The 21,446-nt window shown below is 40.3% G+C and overlaps 1 protein-coding gene and 2 long non-coding RNA genes across 7 annotated transcripts in view; all 3 read right to left on the bottom strand.

Moving 5' to 3' along the window:
* The window catches only part of atp11b (ATPase phospholipid transporting 11B), a 201,424-nt gene that overhangs the window by 23,365 nt on the left and 156,613 nt on the right, over positions 1 to 21,446 (bottom strand). The window lies entirely within an intron of this gene.
* Positions 811 to 5,119, bottom strand: LOC109195143 (uncharacterized). Its single transcript, XR_002056829.2, has 3 exons — positions 2,356 to 5,119; positions 1,602 to 1,685; positions 811 to 923 (listed from the first exon to the last, which is right to left on the bottom strand). It is a non-coding gene; the product is annotated as an uncharacterized LOC109195143 (long non-coding RNA).
* On the bottom strand, positions 5,862 to 6,850 carry LOC112842675 (uncharacterized). Its single transcript, XR_003214625.1, has 2 exons — positions 6,810 to 6,850; positions 5,862 to 6,350 (listed from the first exon to the last, which is right to left on the bottom strand). It is a non-coding gene; the product is annotated as an uncharacterized LOC112842675 (long non-coding RNA).

Here is a 21,446-nt window from a genome sequence, read left to right as displayed (position 1 = left end):
TTGTTGATATCCACAAAACTGTCTACACAAATATCAATAAATTAATCTCAGAATTCTAACAATTAATATTGAAATATATAACTATGTGTTAGTAGTAGTCAGATCTTTTATTTTTGAATGACAGAACTCTGATGCTTTGCTATATTATAAGCCTCTGTTTCCTGAGTCCTTCCATCGCATGTCATCATCAACCTTCTGCTGGACCATCTCAAATTTGCATTAAAATAATCATAATTTTAAGATATACTAAGAGGCATTAACAGTGTAGCATATACTGGTTCGTTTTTACAGTGAGAAAAATGGGATTTTTTTAGGCTAGGTTTTAAGACACTCATGTTCAAACATGAATGTCCAAAAATGTGTGAAAACATGCTACAAGCTGATCATTTAAAATACACATGATTGTATCTTTAAAAGTATTTGATATATGAAGCTAACATTTCACAACAAGCAGAAAATTATGTAAAACTTTGGTGATCACAGATGAAATGACTGTTCGGATTTAATAGCGCCGTTCCAGTCTTACTGACCAATCAGAGCTTTTCACACCACTTTCAAATTAATACCACATTTTTTTCCTTCTATATTTACTTCATATACTTTTCGACTCACGTGCAAACCATGATTATTCTCCAGCAGCTGTGTGTATTTTGTGTTTAATCTCTTCATATCTTTGTAGTGAGCCTGTCAGGCTTGTGGATCATGTAATCACCTTCATGTGCTGCTGCAGGCTGAGAACTAAGATTTATTATTTGATTAAGGATTGGACCTTTTATTTCTCAAAGGGGGGGGGGGGGGTTGCAGCGAGCATGAAAGAGGAGCAGCTCTACCTCTCTGTCTGCAGTTCATCTTGATGGGGATCTGTGCATAGTTGATGTCAGATGTTCTGTGCACTGAAGAATAAACTGCCGCTGGATCGCTCTCTGCAAAACATGACAAAGTCATGTGACTGACCCAGAACTCGTGTTTTAGGTGAGAAAAGGTTTGACATTCCAGGATAACAGCGGCAATGTGAGGCCACAGCATAGCCTGTCTTTAACATGCAGCAACCTTAACACCTCTGCTCGGTTTAGCTCTCAAAACAGGAAACTAATGACCACAGAGCTGCTCACTTGGCACAATGATGTAACAGTCTTACACAATGCATCATGTAAAATAAGCACTTTGCAAACCTGTGAAGTAACCTTTTTTTAATTATACCTGACCTGACTAGTATGTGACAGGAGTTATATGAGTGCTGCACCAAAGATTATTATAACCTGCAAATTTCAAGCTACGCTAGTATGTCCAAGAATAAAAACATGGAGCTGCTTTAATGTGAGAATTACAAGAAGGATTTCATTGTTTTGGCTCTGGTTCAACATCTTTAATGCAGGAGATTTTTAACAGTGGACTGAAATCTTTGTGCATTATGTGCAAGCAATTTTCAGTCCAGACAAAGAAACTGATCAACCTGACCTGATGAAAAACCAGGGGATGAACCTGCAGTCCATGCTAAAAGAACCTGAACCAAAATGCATGAAACACATGTTCTAAACCCTCAGCCATGCACCTCACAGAGCCTCATGTGGAAGCACAAGAGGATTATCGCTCTGCTGTACCTCTCATCATCTTTGACCCATTTCCATCATCTGCTGATGTTCTTCTCACTGATGAAGAGGTGGCAGCTGTCACAGCATCACTCACTGCAAAATCAAATGCAAAGATTTTCCATTAATAGCAGAACTTTAAATGCTGCTGATTCAGCAAGATTAATATTTATAAGAAGGCGAAACGTGTTTAAAATGAAAAGCGAAGGAAAACCTGCAGTCAGAAACACTTTTTAAATTTTATTCTATCTTTTCTTTCAAAAAACAGGAAACTGGACTGAACTGCTCACATCAGCTTTCTTTGACCACAACTCTCACATATAACATCTCACTTCACACACACTGGAAAAACTAACCAAACTGTGTACAGTGTACAAATGTATATATTCAAATATGACATTAATCATAAAATGTTATTGTAGAAATTGATGCACAAATACAGCATGTAGCTTAGATTAAGTCATAATTAAATCTCAGTTAAAAATGTAAATGGTCTGTGGCTCAAACTGGTCCTCACAGAGACAGATGTGTGGAAATAACATGTGCAGCATGTGGCAGCTTTTAAGCGATTGTCTTTGCTCTGTTTCCACTTAGATGATATTAGTGTGAGCTGTGACTGTCTGAGATGTGGGCTGTAGAAATTAGGCTCAAAGTGCCAAAAACACAAAAATGGAGATTATAATTTACTGATTTTTTAAGGTGATTTGTTTAAAAAAAAACAACGGTTTGATGTGTCAACATGAAGTGTGAGCAGAATGTGTCTCACCTCCAGTTTTTCTCTGGATGCATCGTCTCAGCACTAGAAGCAGTATGACCAGCAGCAGCAGCCCAGTTATGGAGAGAACACACCATCACAGAGAGAGGAGGAGAGGAAAAGGGGAGGAAAGGGAGGCAGTGGAGGCTGATGGAGGAGGAGAGGTGGGAGAACCTGCAATTAAATAGAAACTGAATTTCCTGGAGGAACCTACCTGAGGGATTAATAAAGTTCTATCAATCTAGCAAAAGAGTTCCAGACTTTATATTAAGAGGTTTTGGAGTTTCATCAAACTTTATAACTTTTCAGTAAAAAAGGAGAGAAGAGGTGAAGAGGTTAGTTATGTGTTTTCTGTAGACTAGTCCCTGAATACTAGTTAATGATTTTAATATCAGCAGAAAGGAACAGATTCTTGAACATAAAGTGATTTAAATGTTTAAATTCTAATAAAAACCTACTTAAAAATAATAGGACTAAAGGGTGGATGATATAAAACGCGACCATCGATCTTTGCTTTTTAATGAGGCTTTCTTGGTCCTGTGACACACGATGAGCACATGGCTACCAGCAGCTCGATTTCTTGAAGGAAATAATGTAAAAAGTAAATTAATATGTTAAGTTGTTACCTACAGACAGTTTGCAAATCTGTTTAACTTGGAGAGAAAATGTTGTCCTTTTCCTAACATCCTGTCTTTAATGGTGAATGTTCATAATAAATATCAAATATTTATTATGAAATAATATTTTTGTTCTCATTTCAGAGTTTTTAATGAGCTGCAGGAACCCTGTGCTGTGTGAGTGGAGAACAGCCAAGTCGCCTCCTCTGATAAACCTCCACATGTACCACTGAAAACAGTTAAATTAGTTTGAATCTGAAATCAGGGCTCAAACTACTTGTTCTGAGACCATTTCTTAATTTTTCACACCAAACTGTTTAATAAGACAAACTTTACACAGAGTTCATCAAATATAACTAACGCTTTAACATTATCAGGATTTCATAAAACAAACTTCAAATCAACAGGAAGACAGCCGCAGAACATGTGGATCAAAATGAATTCATTAAAAAAACAACATGTGGACTTCAAGGATACAGTAAATACACTAAAGTGAAAGGAGGAGCCAAAAAATTGAAGGAATTTGAATTAAGTAAAAGTCACCTGTGATCTTTAAAATGGTCCTGATGTGTGCTGCTGTTTTTAACTTTCAACATTTCTTTGCTGCCACTGTGAAAACGAATGTGTTCTTTGCCTAATTAAATAAATGTTACACTGACTCACTGCTTCATCTTCTGGTACAAACTGGCATTACATGGAAGTACAGCCCAAAACCAGTTTAGACTGAGTTTCTTTTTTCAGGACATAAAGTCACAGCAGGTGTTGTTTCAAAGCTGGTGGACAGATTTAGTTCATTTTGGAAGTATTAAGAGCAACTACTGTGAAAACATTTGCAGTTTTGGGAGAATGATTTAAGAAAAGGGATTACCACAGCAGAAGTTTAAATATGAATGAAGGATTGAAATTTAACTGAGGTAACACATAAAATGAATACAACTACTAAACACTACTGTGTCCTAAGGGAACAAAGGTTAAAATGTAACAGGGATAACATTTTAGAGAATTAAAATCCCTCAAAGGAAAAAACATAAACTTGATATGCATATTTATACATGCAGCTTCCTAAATGTAACATTCGGGATTATTCACTGCAGCTCCAGAAATCAGAGCTGCCTCATCAGACCCAGGTGTGACATCAGCTGACACTCTTTACAGGAGATTCCATCTGAACTCTGTGGAGCCTGATCTCAAGGTTTTTAAGTCCCACCCTGAAACCAGAAGAGGATCTTTCTCTCTCTTCAGATTCATTGTGATCCAGTGATTTCAGTCCTGCATGATCAGGCTGATGTTTGCACAGAGCAGATAATGAAGTGAATGTTTTTGCACATTGGTAACAGTGAAACAGTTTATTTACAGCGTGGAATCGTTTGTGTTCGGAGTATGGACTGAGATTCCTGAAGCTCTTGTCACACTGGTCACAGCTGAAGTTCACTTCCATGTGTGTACGTTCATGCTTGTTACGATGACCTGATTGTGAGAAGCTTTTGTCACAGTGTCTGCACTTGTATGGTGTCTCTCCTGTGTGGATTCGCTTATGCTTTTTCATTGAGCTCATGTCCAGTGTGCAAAGATGACCCACACTGGTCACAGATGTGCTTTTTGACCCCACTATGGAAGAGGTCATGTATTTTAATGTAATTGGTGTGTGGAAGCCTCTCCCACATTCTTTGCAGTAGATCATTTTGTCTCCAGTGTGTCTACGTTGATGTAGTTTTTGGTCCCGTTGATGATTGGAAGGTTTTCTACAAAGGTCACAGAGAAACTCTTTCCCACCACCACAGTGACGACAGGGTTGAGAACTGGATCCATGTGCTTTGCTCCACTTCTAAACAAAGACAGTGTAAGTTTTTAATCTGAACGTCGCCTGAAATAAAGAGCATCTCTGCCAACGTCTGTTTACATTACAACACTCAGCTTACTGAGAGAAAATGATTCTTCATTTTTCCAAACAGTTCATTCAGTATAACTCCATAAATTTACTGATCAGACTTGTTCCAAACAATCAGGTTACAATTACAAGATAAAAATCAATACATCCTCACAGTAACTGCACTTGTAGAGTTACTTTCTGGTGTGGATCTGTTGGTGTTTTTTCAGCTGATGCAGATATTGAAAAGACTTTCCACACAAGTCACAGCTGTAAGGTTTAACTCCACTGTGGATGAGTTGGTGAGTTTTTAAGTTTCCAGCCTGGGTAAAAGACTTTCCACACAGGCCACAGCTATAAGGTTTAACTCCACTGTGGATGACTTGGTGAGTTTTTAAGCTTCCAGCCTGGGTAAAAGACTTTCCACACAAGTCACAGTTGTACGCTTTAACTCCACTGTGGATGACTTGGTGTGTTTTTAGGTTTTGTGCCTGGGTAAAAGACTTTCCACACAGGTCACAGTTGTACGCTTTAACTCCACTGTGGATGAGTTGGTGAGTTTTTAAGTGTCCAGCCACGGTAAAAGAATTTCCACACAAGTCACAGCTGTAAGGTTTAACTCCACTGTGGATGAGTTGGTGTGTTTTTAGGCTGTGAGCCCGGGTAAAAGACTTTCCACATAGGTCACAGTTGCACGCTTTAACTCCACTGTGGATGAGTTGGTGAGTTTTTAAGTGTCCAGCCAGGGCAAAAGACTTTCCACACAATTCACAGCTGTAAGGTTTAACTCCACTGTGGAAGAGTTGGTGTGTTTTTAAGTGTCCAGCCTGGGTAAAAGACTTTCCACACAAGTCACAGCTGTAAGGTTTAACTCCACTGTGGATGACTTGGTGTGTTTTCAGGCTTTGAGCCAGAGTAAAAGACTTTCCACACAAGTCACAACTGTACGCTTTAACTCCACTGTGGATGACTTGGTGTGTTTTCAGGCTTTGAGCCAGAGTAAAAGACTTTCCACACAAGTCACAACTGTACGCTTTAACTCCACTGTGGATGAGTTGGTGTGTTTTTAAGTGTCCAGCCTGGGTAAAATCCTTCCCACACTCCTCACAGCTGTAAGCTTTAACTCCACTGTGCATGACTTGGTGTCTTTTTAAGGTTTCAGCCCGGTTAAAAGAATTTCCACACAAGTCACAGCTGTACGCTTTAACTCCACTGTGGATGAGTTGGTGTGTTTTTAAGTGTCCAGCCTGGGTAAAATCCTTCCCACACTCCTCACAGCTGTAAGCTTTAACTCCACTGTGGATGAGTTGGTGTGTTTTTAAGTGTCCAGCCTGGGTAAAATCCTTCCCACACTCCTCACAGCTGTAAGCTTTAACTCCACTGTGGATGACTTGGTGTTTTTTTAGGCTGTCAGTCCGGGTAAAATCCGCCCCACACTCATCACAGCTGTATGTTTTCTCTCCCTTTCTTCTGTGAGGTTTGTCGGCCTCCTGAGAGCGCTGACTTCTTGCTCCATGTTGGTCCTGCAGTGACAGAGATACAAACAGAGGCAGTGAGTGAAATGCAGTCGTGGAACAAACTGAAACTCCTTCCATTAGTGGAATCAAACATGTCAACAAAAACACATTGTAGGTGTGTTACCACCACCTTCTGGTGATAGTATCAAATTACAATGATGTGCTACAATGAGAGTTGTAATGAAAATGACATTATTGAAGAAATATTGATCTCAGTAGAGAAACTCTTTTACTTCAGAAAAGTTTTTGAATTCAACTGATGATATTGTTGTTTCAATGTGTGTAGAGAAAATATGATCTTTGTATTTTCTTGCAACTTCTGTGGTTTTTGGTTGTGAATGTAGATTCTGTATATATGGAGGAGCCCAGGATGGAAAAGATAAAGCTGCTGTTAATGGGTTTTTAAAAAACCAACCAGCTGTACACACAGTTTCAATAACAGTGTAACTGTGATGTTTTTCTCACCTTTTGTGTTGAAGTCATTGTTTCCTCTGTAGTGGCTGAGCTGAGTCCAAATGGCTGAAATTGTTCCTCTGCTGCACCACCACTCTTCTCCTCCTGTTACTCAGCTGGGACACAAAAAGTATATATGTGTATTTTATCCCTGACAAAAAGAAGCAGATCAAATAAACATGACTAAACTCCTCAGTGACAACAATACCTATGAAGCTTCAAGGTGAAACCCCAGAAGCAACTACAAAAACAAAGTCATCAGTTGCCTACAAGAACTTGAAAGGGAAAAATCACTGACCCCCCTGCATTTCACCGCCTTTACCCAGGGGATACTACACCCTGTATATATGGACTTCATAGATCCACAAAGATGGAGTCCCAATCAGTTTCAATGGTAGCAGTATAAACTCAGCCACCTACAACATTTCAAGCACCTCATTACCATCTTAGCTCCCCTAGGATGGTAATGAGGTTTTTAAAAAACATTTCGAAACTCACTTTGTTAATGTGGAATTCTAAAATTATTTTACAAATGGAGAATTTATTCTACAATTCATTATCTAAGCATCTAAGAATTCTTTATTTTGATGTGTGTGGCTATTGCGGTTCTCCATATGTTGGTAGAAATAGAGGACATAGAGGAAGTGGCACACATCACCAGGGGGTACATGTTGAAGGTGTTAACAACACACAGTGTGGTTAGCTAGGTTAACTCACAAACAGAATTTAGCTGTGCCTGACTACAATAGAGACTTTCTTCTTTAGATGTTTCTGAAACAAGAAGGTGTAGTAAACAGAGATTTGTTTCAGAAAAAGGGGTAATGTAATTAAAACGACATACATAAGCACTGAATGTTTTAATCCTACTAACACATACACACACATGCAATGAAGCTCATGAATACCAGATGGTATTTTAAGCCTGTGTTTCTGATTTTATCATCTTGTTCGGCTCACTTAGTAAGATGACAAACGATATATGAACTCGTGGACTAATATTATATTAGGAAAGATGATTGAATAATAGCAGGGGTGAACAGAATGCAGCAGAGGGTTTAAATGAGTGAGACTAACAGATTCTCAGGTTGTTCCTGATGATCAGATAAATGATGAGTTTAAAATCCAGTGAAGGAACGAAGAAATAAAAGAGGTCAAAGATTTTAAGTTTTTAGGAATAATTGTTGATTTACGTCTTAAATTGGACAAGCATGTAAAAAAAATTACTAAGACGGTCAAGGCTAATCTATAATAATAATAATAATGATGGATTGCATTTATATAGTGCTTTTCGTTACCCTCAAAGCGCTTTACAATACCACTCTCACCTTCATACACTGGTGGAGGCAAGCTACAGTTGTAGCCACAGTTGCCCTGGGGCAGACTGACAGAAGCGAGGCTGCCATATCGTGCCATCGGCCCCTCTGGCCATCACCAGTAGGTAGGCAGTAGGTGAAGTGTCTTGCCCAAGGACACAACGACCGAGACTGTCCGAGCTGGGGCTCGAACCGGCAACCTTTCAATTACAAGACGAACACCCAACTCTTGAGCCACGATCGCCCGATCTGAGTTGTTTTAAGTTAATTCGGCACTATATACCTGCTTCAGCGGCTCAGTTATTTATGCATTTGTCACGTTCCTGGGTCTTTGGACCCAGGGTTTTGAGTTCTAGTTCATTTTTGATGTTTATGGTATATGTTTAAGTTCTTTAGGTCAGCGAAGTTCATTTGGTTATTAGATTTCCCTTTTATTTTCTTCCCCTGTATTTAAGTTTCCCTCACCCTTTGTGTTTCATGCTGCGACTCTTATGTTACCAAGTTTGTATTGTCATGTCTGCGTCTCATGTTTCCTGTTTTATTTTGAAGGTCTGTGTCCTATGTCAAATCTGTTCGATGGCATCATTTAGGGCTGCACAATTAAATGCTAGAAAAATCGCGATCTCAATTTATACTTATGTGCGATCTCGTTTCCAAATGACAACGATGCAAGAAAAGAAAAAAAAAGGAAAAAAAAGATGACGATTGTACCGCATTTTGATCCGGGACATAATCTGCATGAAAACAAGCGCTCACTCCTCCTGCTCAACAAATGACAAGGGCGGAGCCTTATGCCACGTGATACAGAAGCCAGCTGGCAGGGAAAGAACAACGGAGAGCACGTGAGAGAAACTGCCGGAGGGGAGAAAACACAATGAGTGCAGAGGAAAAGCTCGCTGATGGCGGTGAGAATGACAACCCCACTGTAACATTAATTCCAAGAAAAGGTTTTCGTTCCTCCATGTGGAAGTGTTTTGGTTTCAAAGAAAACGATGAGAGTCAAAAATATATCATTTGCAAGCTGTGTTTTGCCATAGTAGCAGCACCGCAAGCTAACACTACGAATTTGTATAACCACCTTAAACGTCACCATAAAGTGCAATATGACGAAGCTGTAAAGGCCAAGAAAGTGACAGGAGAAAATCACTCCCGGTCAGCCACCCAAACATCAATAACGGGAATCTTATACAGCACTTCCCCATACCCGTCAAACTCCCCCAGGCACAAAGAAAATACAGAGGCTATCACATATCACCTGGCTAAAGATATGGCTCCCATCAACACTGTGCAAAACGAAGGATTTAGGAAAATGATCAACACCCTAAACATACACTACACAGTGCCGTCCTGCAACTATTTTTCAAATGTTGCACTACCTGCTCTATACACGCAGTGTCGGGCAAGGGTGGAGACGGAATTACAAGCAGTAGAACATTTCACGGCAACGACAGACTTATGGTCCAGCCGAACTAAGAATTATTTTGTTAATAATTGTGGTTTACATTTTAAGAAACATAGCTATTACCTACCTCTCTCATCACCTTACACACGGAAAGAATACTGTTCAAAATGTTATTCTTAGAAGTATTTTAAGGTTTTGTACGTAAGAGTAGACAAGTGAGATATTTAATGTTTTTATGTTCAGTCTCAACTGTTACAAAGTTGATGTGCAGTTAATAAGTGCAATAAATATTTATATTAGAAAAGAAAATCGTGAGAGAATTGTGATCTCAATTCTAAGCAAAAAAAAATCGTGATTCTCATTTTATGCAAAATCGTGCAGCCCTGGCATCATTGTCACATTTTAAAGATATATAATCTACTTAGTTTTAGGAGTTTTAATCATGTGTTTTCTTAAATTAGTCTTTAAATGTATAAATAGGATGGCCCCGGAGTGTCTTAATAGATACATCCAGAGACAAGAAAGTAATCGTATTACTAGAAGCATTGTGAACGGAAACTGCAAGATATCATATCGCAGATCTAAATTTGGTCAATCGTCATTTTCCATAAAGGCTTGCAATCTGTGGAACACACTTCCGACCAAAATTAAATTGATTACAGACATCAGATCCTTTCCATTGAAGGTTAAAGTTTGATTAAAGGGAAATCAGAGATGTAGTCATTTTAACTAATAATTTTATTTTTATTTATTGTCTATTAATTGTAGTTGTATTTACAATGTATTTTGGCTTTATGAAAATGTATGTTTTATGGTAAAATGTATTTATTTTGATTGTAAGCCCAACAAGCGACAATTGTTGAAAATTAGCAATAGCTCTAAACTTATGTGCGTTACATCAGTTTCATGTTTTGTATGTGGACTATGTCAAACTGCACTGTCCCTTTTAAATAAATACATTCAAATTCAAATGTGTGGGAGAGGCTTTACCATGACATACACCTGGTTACATGGGAAGAAACTTATTATCTAATAGGACATTAGGGTTGTGTGAAATGTGTGTGGCTGGTGGATGAATGTTTTGGGGATTTATTTGGTGGCTAGATTTTTTTTTTTTTTTACCAAGTGGAACCTGTCAGTAAGTTTTGGTTTGATTTATCAGTTTAAGGAGACGAGTATGCTTTGGCAAGTCCTAAAACTAGACTTTCGTATTTTTATATTTTGTAGTATTTTCTTTTCTTTTTTCTTTTTACATTTGAGGAGTGCACTGAGAGTTTTGTTTGAGAATCTGTTGTCCGTTAAGCAGGCCTGCATGATTGGAACTAAAAGTGCTATACAACAGTGTTGCTGGAAAATGATCGTAAAGTGAGCTTCTTCACATTACAATGGGGACTGACTGGACTGATAATGGGGACAAATGGTTCACTGACTTGACAGTGATACGCAGATTTCACCTACTCCAAGCAGACATGGAAAGGGTGGATGTATGTATGTTTTTTCAGGAGCAGGAAGATGACAGCGACATCCTAGGGTCGCAGTAGCTTGTGAGCCATGCAGACTTAATCTTGCAGTTGATAATTTCTGTGTGTATTTACCAGCGCTGTGTTATTCATGTTGTAGTGCCACATTTCTTTTCTTATAAATCATATCACATTAATAATAGTAATATTATTCCCTCACTTTGGTGTTCACCAGTTGTATACATGCATGTAGAATGTTATCACAAGTGGGCCCCATGTTATTGCACCTTCACAGTGGACCCATCGTAAACTGGAAGATCTCCAGACATCCTGCTTTAAGGGAGGTGACGGGTGGTCATAACGTTTCTTAGCGTGGGAGAAGGTCAAGGATGAGCTGGACTGAAGCTTTAGGTATGCATGATGTGCTGTGGAATGTTCTTTGTTTGAGAGTGTCTGTGATGGTGTATATAAGATATAAGGGTGGCGGCCGAATTTCCGAGATGATCCTTGTGTTGGCTGCCATATTTCCATTCAAATTGTAATGTGTTTATTAAAGCCACTTCAAATCCAGCTCACGGGGTGTGTTGCAGCTAATTTTGAAAATTTCCATAAAAATGCGACGTTGTCAAGCAGGATTCCTCAGGTGAGTTGTGCTAAATCACCGGCACGCGATGTCTGGCCATCCTGAGGGAAAATTGCCTCAGTCCCATCATTCTTTTGTTTTCAAAAGGGGGGATCGCGACATATGCTTCAGCAACTCAGACATGCAGGACGTTTTAACAAACCAAGAGAGAGACAGCAAAGAATTTGCAATGGTGAGCTGTTTTTGATTTGGGAGGATTTTCAACCGGACCAATGGGGAAAGCCTTGCTTCCTTACTGCTGCAATTATTGGGTGCAGGTTTCTAGAAACTCAATGAGTTTGGGTATTCTAGTGGGTTGCAGTGGTAAGTGAAGGATCTTAGAAGCTCAAAAAGTTGGGTGTTTTAGTGTATGGTTTGTTGGACTGGTTTGAGGTGGTGGAGAGGATGTCTCACCGCACTGGAGCCAGTGCGCAGTTCATACTCAAGTTTAAAAACAAAACAAAACACTAAGTCCAGGGTATTTTTTATAGGTTTATATTGCCATTTATGCTTAGAAACATATACTCATATATGCTTAGAAGTATACAATCGTTTGTAGATTGGAAGAATGTCTCATCCTAGGAGGTCTGCAGTAACTCTGTGCACCGTGAAAAGAGGAGTACGTTTACTCCTCTATCTGAATGTTCTGACATAGATCACACACATCCTAGGGTCATGAGAGAGGTTGAGTCTTCTCTTTCTGATATATGGTATACCAAACACACCTATATTTGTTTAAGTAGAAATGCCTTTTGTTAAAGTGAACTGCTGGACTTCCTGGCGCCAGCAGGTCTAAGTGAGTCTTCACGGGGTCACATCTTGACCCACCACACACACACACAGACACACACACACACAGACTGTACTCTTTGTTCATATGTATGCCTATGTAAGACGTCACATCTTGGGAAGCGCACTGCGGTCGTGAGTTCTCAGAACCTGCTCTTTGACCACAAGAATGACAACATCACGGAGCGTAAGTTTGGATAACATCATAGGAAGCTCACGGCTCTCCAACGGGAGATTGAGAGACCAGTGTGTTAGAACAGCTTTGAAATTCATATGAGTTGTTCGCATTAAAGTTAAAACCACCATCACTTCATGCGGAGACCCCTTCGGCGCCAGCTGCGGTCTCAAGGCTGGAGCTGAACAACAACACCCTGATAACGACTGTGTTTAGACTGTTCTTCCCATTCTATGCAAGGCCACCTGGGTTGGCTGGAAGACTGTTTACTTAGCCTGGCAGGGCGAAGGACACTGTCTCAGCTGAACTCTGGACACATACACACACACGCACACACACATATTCACATGCAGATTTACACTCATCCCCCCTCCCCCCTCCAAACGCCTTCAACGCTTATTCCCCTCCGATGCTGACGGTGGATCAAGGAGACCAGCGCATAGGTTGCAGGCCCGGATGTACTGTCTACATCGGCTGTCTCTCACCCTTTACCCACCCCTGTTGCTTGTCATGTGTTTCTTCGGTGTATTAAGAGTTTTTTCATGTGCTATGTGCAGAGGTGTTTTTTTCTGTTCTCAAACTGATCTCCCTGTTGGAGCTCAGTCTGGGGGGAGTTATTTTTTCTCCTTATCTTTCCTCATGTGGTGTATTTTCCATTGTTATACCTCTCTGACCTGTCTTCCCCATGTGATGTTTTTGTGTAATGTATGTATGGTCGGAGGGTAAGATGGCGCCGCCATTGCGTGCAATAGGTCGGCAGCCTTATGAAATTTCCCCTTGTGGGAGTAATAAAGGTATATCAATCAATCAATAACATCAATAAAGAGCAGTGCTACGGGGGAGCTAACTGAGAGTGACTGGGGTCCGAGCGGAAGGAACGGCACTCTTCACAGTTCTCTCCCTCATGCACGAGATTACACAAAGAGCTCTGGTGACTTGCGTCTTGCTTTTGCCATTGTAATTGTCTTGTCGTTCCAGCAATAGTTCTGTGCTAGACAAACCTATCAATGGCACTCAAAAATCTGTCAAAAACTGTTTTAGTAGACTTTGCTAAGCTACGAAGCCGCAACGCTTGATGGATTGTCGGAGCATTACAGCTACCGTAGTCAGGAGCCTCACGACTCATAGTAATCTGGGTCCAAAACTCCGTCCCCTTAACGTCCCAAAGTCAAACGAACACTGAGAGTTAAAAACTAAGTTCTTTCATTTTTAATAAGATGATCAGCGCTGCTGCTTTACCAGGTGTAACAATTAAGTTCAACATCCAGGCATCCATGAAAAAAGAATTTATTAAATTTAACGGAGATAGAAGTTAGCAGGAAATGAGCAAAAAGTTAGCTTGCTGGTTTCGCTAGTTACCTAAACATGATGTATCATGTTCGGACTGAGAGATTTCTGGAAAAAAATAAAACGTACAGCTCTGCTATCACTTCCAACATAAATGAAGACAAAACAATACACAACAGTGAACTTTGTAGGGTTACTGAAGTTGGGCTAGCTGGTATATTATGCTGTGCTAGTGATCGCTAGCGATACAGCTATGTTAGCATAACAAAGCATATCACATTGAGGCTGGAGGATCAACTTTTTTTTTACTCGATAAAAGTTACCGATGTTTTTTTTTGACAAATGCAATCGCATGGAAATACGCTGTAAATGGACCAAACTTCAGTAGGGGAGAACAACTGAGATAATCCATTCACAATACGAGGTTAGTCACTAATGTAAGATAAGATAACCTTTATTAGTCCCACACATCGGAAATTTGTTTTGTTACAGCAGAAAGTGGACAGTGCAAAGTTAGCATAACATAGGGAATGTTGTATTTCCTAAAAATAGATCCGAAAGGCAGCATGTACATGGAGAACAGAGTTGGACCCAAAACAGACCCCTGTGGCACACCACAACACACAGGGGTGGAGGAAGAGAAAAAGACCTCTCTGACACGGCACCATTTTAAACCATGATAAAACCATGGTAAAACCGTGCCTTCTAGACCAACGACGTGTTCAAGTCTTGATAAAAGAATGCTGTAATCAACTGTGTCAAAGGCAGCAGTCAAATCTAAAAGGACTAAAACAACAGAGCAACCTGAGTTGACAGTTAAAAGAAGATCATTAAAAACTTGTAAAAGCGCAGTCTCAGTACTGTGAAGAGATTTAAAACCAGACTGGAACACTTCACAAATGCCATGAGTGTCTAAAAAGGTCTGAAGTTGCTTGAAAACAACCTTTTCCAAAGTTTTGGACTTAAGAGAGTTTAGAAATTGGCCTGAAGTTAGAAACTACATTTGGATCAAGAATTTTCTTCTTAGTAATGGGTTGCACAACAGCATGTTTAAAAAACAGCTGGTAGACAACCTGTTGACAATGAATATTTAATAAAAATAAAATACTAGGTCCAATGGCATGAAGAGTTTCTTTAAGGAGGCGAGAAGGAAGAATGTCTTGTGGGGAATTAGACGGTCTTAAGTGATCAATTACTTCCTTCAGTGCAGAAAAGGTCAAAGGCTCAAACTGCTGAAAAACAGCCGAGCATTTACAAGGTGGATCTAGGTCTAACACTGCCTGGGAATACAGTGTTCGTAAGGTTGAGATTTTTTTAATGAAGTGATTCAAAAAGTTTTCACAAAGTGCAAAGGAAGCCTCCATGGGAACAGTGGCACAGGGGTTAATCACAGAATTAAAAATATTAAAAAGAACTCAGGGCTTATGAAAGTTGGTAGAAATTACACCGGATAGGAAGGCAGATTTTGCAGCTTTAACAGTTTTTTGATATTTTGTTAAGCAGTCACGCAGGATGCCCAAAGACACCTGGAGCTTGTTTTCTTTCCATTTTCTCTCTGCACGTCGACATTCACATCTGAGAGCGTGGGTGGTTTCATTCAGCCAAGGTTAATGTGAAGATTTGGTGCATTTAGTCCTTAGCGGAGCAACAGAGTCAATGATAGCGCAGCATATTGAGTTAAAAAGGTTAACTAGGTCATCAGCTGATAGTTTCGCACCGGGGTTGGTATCACAGAGGACCGAGTTAGTAAAAGCGGAGGAAAAGCGAGCAGCAGTTACTGAATTTATCATGCGCATCTGATGCACAGGTCGCTCGCTGTCCAACTCCACGTTACGCACTATACATAACTGGAAAATGATCCGATATCCCACAGTCCTTGATTTCTGTAATACAGACATCAAGACCATATGCCAGCACCAGATCAAGTGTATGACCTTTCTTATGAGTTGGATCACTCACCCACTGAGTGAGATTAAAAGTGTCAATAAGGGCAAGGAAATCTTTTACTAGTGGTCCAGTCTCACAGCATACATGGATGTTAAAATCACCAGCAATTAAAACACGGCCATATCCTAACATAAGATTCCCCAGTAAGTCAGCAAAATTGAGATTAAAATCCTTAACGCATTTCGGTGGACGATAAACCACCGCGCAGACAGCTGATGGAGCGCAGTTCATTTCCAAAAGCTGCCCCTCAAAGCTTGCATATGAAACAGGTGGCATTTGCCGACAGCGAAAATGGTTTTTAAATACTTAAGCTAGCCCTCCACCTCTACCATTGGTCTGGGGAGAGCTGAAAAATGAACAATCGGGGGGAAGGAGTTCCGAGAAAGAAGAAAACTCACCGCGTCCAAGCCAAGTTTCCATCAGGAATCTAAAATCCAGTCCCGACGAGATATAAAAGTCATCTAAGATGAAAGTCAGCTGATCAGCTGATCATTGATCAGTTTCATGATTGAAGTAGCAACAGCAGATACTCACAGATGCTGTCTTTACAAAAGATAAAAATAAAAACTAGGCCGTTGTTTATTGGCAGCCCAAGACTGTGATGATAAAAGGCTTGATTTTGGACATAGTGTTTTTAGTGATGACATTTCTGGCAATATGACGTTTTTGTTTATTTGCCGAACATATCTCCAAAAATGCACGTCATTGTTGAGAAACTGCACAGCACAGCACACTGGTTTTGCATGCGTGAGGTCGGGTCCAGGATCCAAGACTACTAAGGTTATGAGCTGGGTTACGCTATGTCGCAAGTTTTTGTGTTGTGAAGTGCTTTTGTGATATTTAAAGGATCGGATTTAATTTTGTATTTCTTTTCGATAACCGATCGAGTAATTTAGGTGAGTATTGGACCAATACGTAATATTGGATCTGTCCGTCTCAAATCTCAACTGCAGGGGCAGAATAATCCCCTAGTCTGCGGAAAAACATGTCTCAGGGCAGTTTACCCCTGAGATTGAAGAAAGAAGAGGAGGAAGAACGCAGAAAATCACCCAACACTGAGTGTTAAATTAGAGAATGTCAAAAGCTCCTACAAGAGAGGTTCTAGTTTTAGTACAGAGAGAAGAAAGACACACAGGAGGAGATGGTTTTGTGGGAGAGCAAAAAACACTTAGCCAGATGAGCGTGTTTAGTATGGGACTGACACTTGTAGAGCATATTTTAATGGAATAGACGTGGACTACATTGAAGTGGAAACACCAGCTGAATAGTGTGAGTGTAGCCTGAGGCTATGTCAACACTAACGCGTTTTTGTTTAAAAATGCATCGTTTTCTCTCCATTTTGGCATCCGGTCCACACTGAGATGGCGTTTTCGCTGACGGAAAGCGCAGTTGTTTGAAAACGCTTATGAAAACAAATACATCTGTAAACGGTGGATTTGCGACAGCACAGCACTTGTTTTGTTTGCTCTCAATTTTGACAGTCTTATTAAAGATTAATATCAGTCTGTACATGCTCCAGATTTCTTGAAATTATTTAACTCTCAATCACTTTAGCAACTTTTTACTTTTGTGTTACTCACAGCAACAAGTCCACCTCATTGTTAGTCCATTTAATAAACTCTGTGCTTTTCCTCAATATTTTGCTGACACGTTTCAAAGAGCCGGTGTTCTGGGAATCCATCCTACCATAGCTGGACTGGCCACCGCCACCGGCATTTGCCCGATGGGGTTTTTTCTTCTTCGTTTTTTTCCGTAACGGTATAAACACTGAAAGGTGGTGGATTGGCCAGATGAAGGGAGATGTGTAAAAATAATTCAATTGTTTGGTGGTGGCTATTGCGGAGCTTCTACAGGGAGTGCAGAATTATTAGGCAAATGAGTATTTTGTCCACATCATCCTCTTCATGCATGTTGTCTCACTCCAAGCTGTATAGGCTCGAAAGCCTACTACCAATTAAGCATATTAGGTGATGTGCATCTCTTTAATGAGAAGGAGTGTGGTCTAATGACATCAAAACCCTATATCAGGTGTGCATAATTATTAGGCAACTTCCTTTCCTTTGGCAAAATGGGTCAAAAGAAGGACTTGACAGGCTCAGAATAGTCAAAAATAGTGAGATATCTTGCAGAGGGACGCAGCAGTCTAAAAATTGCAAAGCTTCTGAAGCGTGATCATCGAACAATCAAGCGTTTCATTCAAAATAGTCAACAAGGTCGCAAGAAGCGTGTCGGAAAAACCAAGGCGCAAAATAACTGCCCATGAACTGAGAAAAGTCAAGTGTGCAGCTGCCAAGATGCCACTTGCCACCAGTTTGGCCATATTTCAGAGCTGCAACATCACTGGAGTGCCCAAAAGCACAAGGTGTGCAATACTCAGAGACATGGCCAAGGTAAGAAAGGCTGAAAGACGACCACCACTGAACAAGACACACAAGCTGAAACGTCAAGACTGGGCCAAGAAATATCACAAGACTGATTTTTCTAAGGTTTTATTGACTGATGAAATGAGAGTGAGTCTTGATGGGCCAGATGGATGGGCCCGTGGCTGGATTGGTAAAGGGCAGAGAGCTCCAGTCCGACTCAGACGCCAGCAAGGTGGAGGTGGAGTACTGGTTTGGGCTGGTATCATCAAAGATGAGCTTGTGGGGCCTTTTCGGGTTGAGGATGGAGTCAAGCTCAACTCCCAGTTCTACTGCCAGTTTCTGGAAGACACCTTCTTCAAGCAGTGGTACAGGAAGAAGTCTGCATCCTTCAAGAAAAACATGATTTTCATGCAGGACAATGCTCCATCACACGCATCCAAGTACTCCACGGGTGGCTGGCAAGAAAGGGTATAAAAGAAGAAAAACTAATGACATGGCCTCCTTGTTCACCTGATCTGAACCCCATTGAGAACCTGTGGTCCATCATCAAATGTGAGATTTACAAGGAGGGAAAACAGTACACCTCTCTGAACAGTGTCTGGGAGGCTGTGGTTGCTGCTGCACGCGATGTTGATGGTGAACAGATCAAAACACTGACAGAATCCATGGATGGCAGGCTTTTGAGTGTCCTTGCAAAGAAAGGTGGCTATATTGGTCGCTGATTTGTTTTTGTTTTGTTTTTGAATGTCAGAAATGTATATTTGTGAATGTGGAGATGTTATATTGGTTTCACTGGTAAAATAAATAATTGAAATGGGTATATATTTGTTTTTGTTAAGTTGCCTAATAATTATGCACAGTAATAGTCACCTGCACACACAGATATCCCCCTAAAATAGCTAAAACTAAAAACAAACTAAAAACTACTTCCTGTGCACAGAAAAGAAGATCAGACACCAGCGAGGGAGGATAAGAAAGACAGACGCAACAACGTTGTCATCCCTTATGTAGCCGGTGTATCAGAGAAACTCAGGAGAGTTTTCTCCAAGCACGACATCCCAGTGTACTTCAGACCCAGCAACACACTCAGACAGAAACTGGTTCACCCGAAAGACAAAACTCCAAAATACAGACTTAACAACGTGGTGTATACTGTACAGTGCAGTGAGGAATGCCCAGACCTCTACATTGGAGAGACCAAACAGCCACTTCACAAGCGCATGGCACAACATAGAAGAGCCACCTCCACAGGACAAGACTCAGCAGTCCATCTGCATCTTAAGGATAAAGGTCACTCTTTTGAGGATGCCAACGTCCACATTTTGGACAGAGAGGACAGATGGTTTGAAAGAGGAGTGAAAGAGGCCATCTATGTCCACTGTGAGCGACCATCTTTGAACAGAGGCGGTGGTTTACGACACCAACTGTCTGTCATCTATAATCCAGTTTTGAGTTCCCTCCCCAGACGCCTTAATGCCCACTCACATCCTGGGCCATCTGACCTCAGGAATTCACATGACAAGGTGGGGCCAGGTTTCACAATGAGCTCACCCGAAACCCTGGCTGATTAGGTCCCACACCCGCTTTCACACCTTGCCTCATGTGATTAGAGGATCACCAAGGGTCCTTTGTCCCTCTTTGGGGGGAAACTCCCACTTGGTTTAAATCTGGGACTCTCGGCCATTTGACCTTAGAACTGAAGAAGCTTCTCGGATAGAGGTGAAACGTCTTCAAGCAACTTAAAGAAGTCCAGACGCTTTTCTTTGCAAACTCCTTTGACTATGATGCCAGTATTTTCCCAAATTTTCTAGATACTGCGGACGGACAAGCGCCTGTTTTTGTGCGTTGTGGTTAGCAACAACGACGGTTGAACCATCGCGTGTCCGCTTGTGTATGTACCACATAAACCTTTCACAATAAAGCTCAAGATCCTGTTGAGACTTTTCAAAATAAACTGAATCACAAGAAAGAGCAAATTATTTACGGATGAGAAGTAAAAAAGTGCCGCCAGGTGCTAAAAAATAAACCTTAGACTCAAACGCTTTTCCCCGCAGCACGCCGTGTACTAAATACTCACAAAGAGAACGGCGGCTATTACAACTTATGTATAAAAATGTATCGTTTCATGCATCGGTTTAAACACTCGACTCCAGCTCCTCACACACAGCTATTAAGGTGTGTGTGAGGAATGCTCCTCAGATCAGCCTTTAGAATAGGACTTCATAGGATGATCTCCAGATGCGTCTGTATTTTATTTACTCCCAGCCAGGGGCAATTCTAGGATCAGACCATTAAAAAACACTCCCAAAAAAGAATAAATTATTACAAAATATGAATAAAAACTATTAAAAATGCAGGCAACTTTTCCTGTGGTAGAATGTATACAATGTATGAAAAAATCTTTACTGCAGATACTAATTTTACTAATTTATTAATAATAATTTTGTGTTGTAAGATTTATGAGTTTCATGCTTTCATAGTGGTACTTGGGAGAGCTTGACATTTTTATCAGGTGGTACACACTGTACAAAGTTTGAGAAACACTGATAAGTGTATGTGTGCTTTTGGAAAACATTTTAAGCTGCAGTACAGAATCTTTGAAACAAGCCAGGTTATAACATTTTTAGAATATAAAACAAATAAACAGAGCATCTGCTTCTCTTTACAGCTCCTCACTCCACCAGGGCTGTTTGGCACTTTCTGATAGTGTGCAAATGTGATCTACGTACTGTGGCAGTCATACAGACAACTGGACAGTCCAAAAGTTGGCCTACCTATTACTGGCTGAGGTTTTAGTAGAGTTCTGGCTGAACCACATAAAATATATCATTAATTTTAATCTCCCCAATCAATTACAATGTTATGTTGGAATGTTGGTAAAGAGGGTCAAAAATGTTTCAACCCAGTTTGTTTTGCAGATTCTGTATAGCAGCTTTAATATAGGGAGAACACAACTTCCAGATTGTATGAGTAAAATCAGGTTTTGTCTCTTTGTCAGTTTAACAGTTTCTGTTTTGCCTCTCAGTTGTCTGTTTTCTTACCTGGTTCTTCCTGAACTTGTACTTTCTCCTCACGTTCCCTTCTTTCCTCTCTCCCTCTTTGGACTGACAATCATACACAAATGGATTGTATTCAATTAGATGAAAATTTACATTAATATGAAAAAAATTCTATTTAGATCACTAACAAAAAGTCCTCTCTCAGTATCCATTGCAAACAGGACAGTGGTAACAACAGCAGGCTACGGACAATCTTAAGTTTTAGATTTTAAATAGGCTGTATACATTTCAA

The sequence above is a fragment of the Oreochromis niloticus genome, linkage group LG17, assembly GCF_001858045.2.
Source record: "Oreochromis niloticus isolate F11D_XX linkage group LG17, O_niloticus_UMD_NMBU, whole genome shotgun sequence".
Taxonomy (NCBI): domain Eukaryota; kingdom Metazoa; phylum Chordata; class Actinopteri; order Cichliformes; family Cichlidae; genus Oreochromis; species Oreochromis niloticus.
This window is presented reverse-complemented; position numbering and strand designations above follow the sequence as displayed.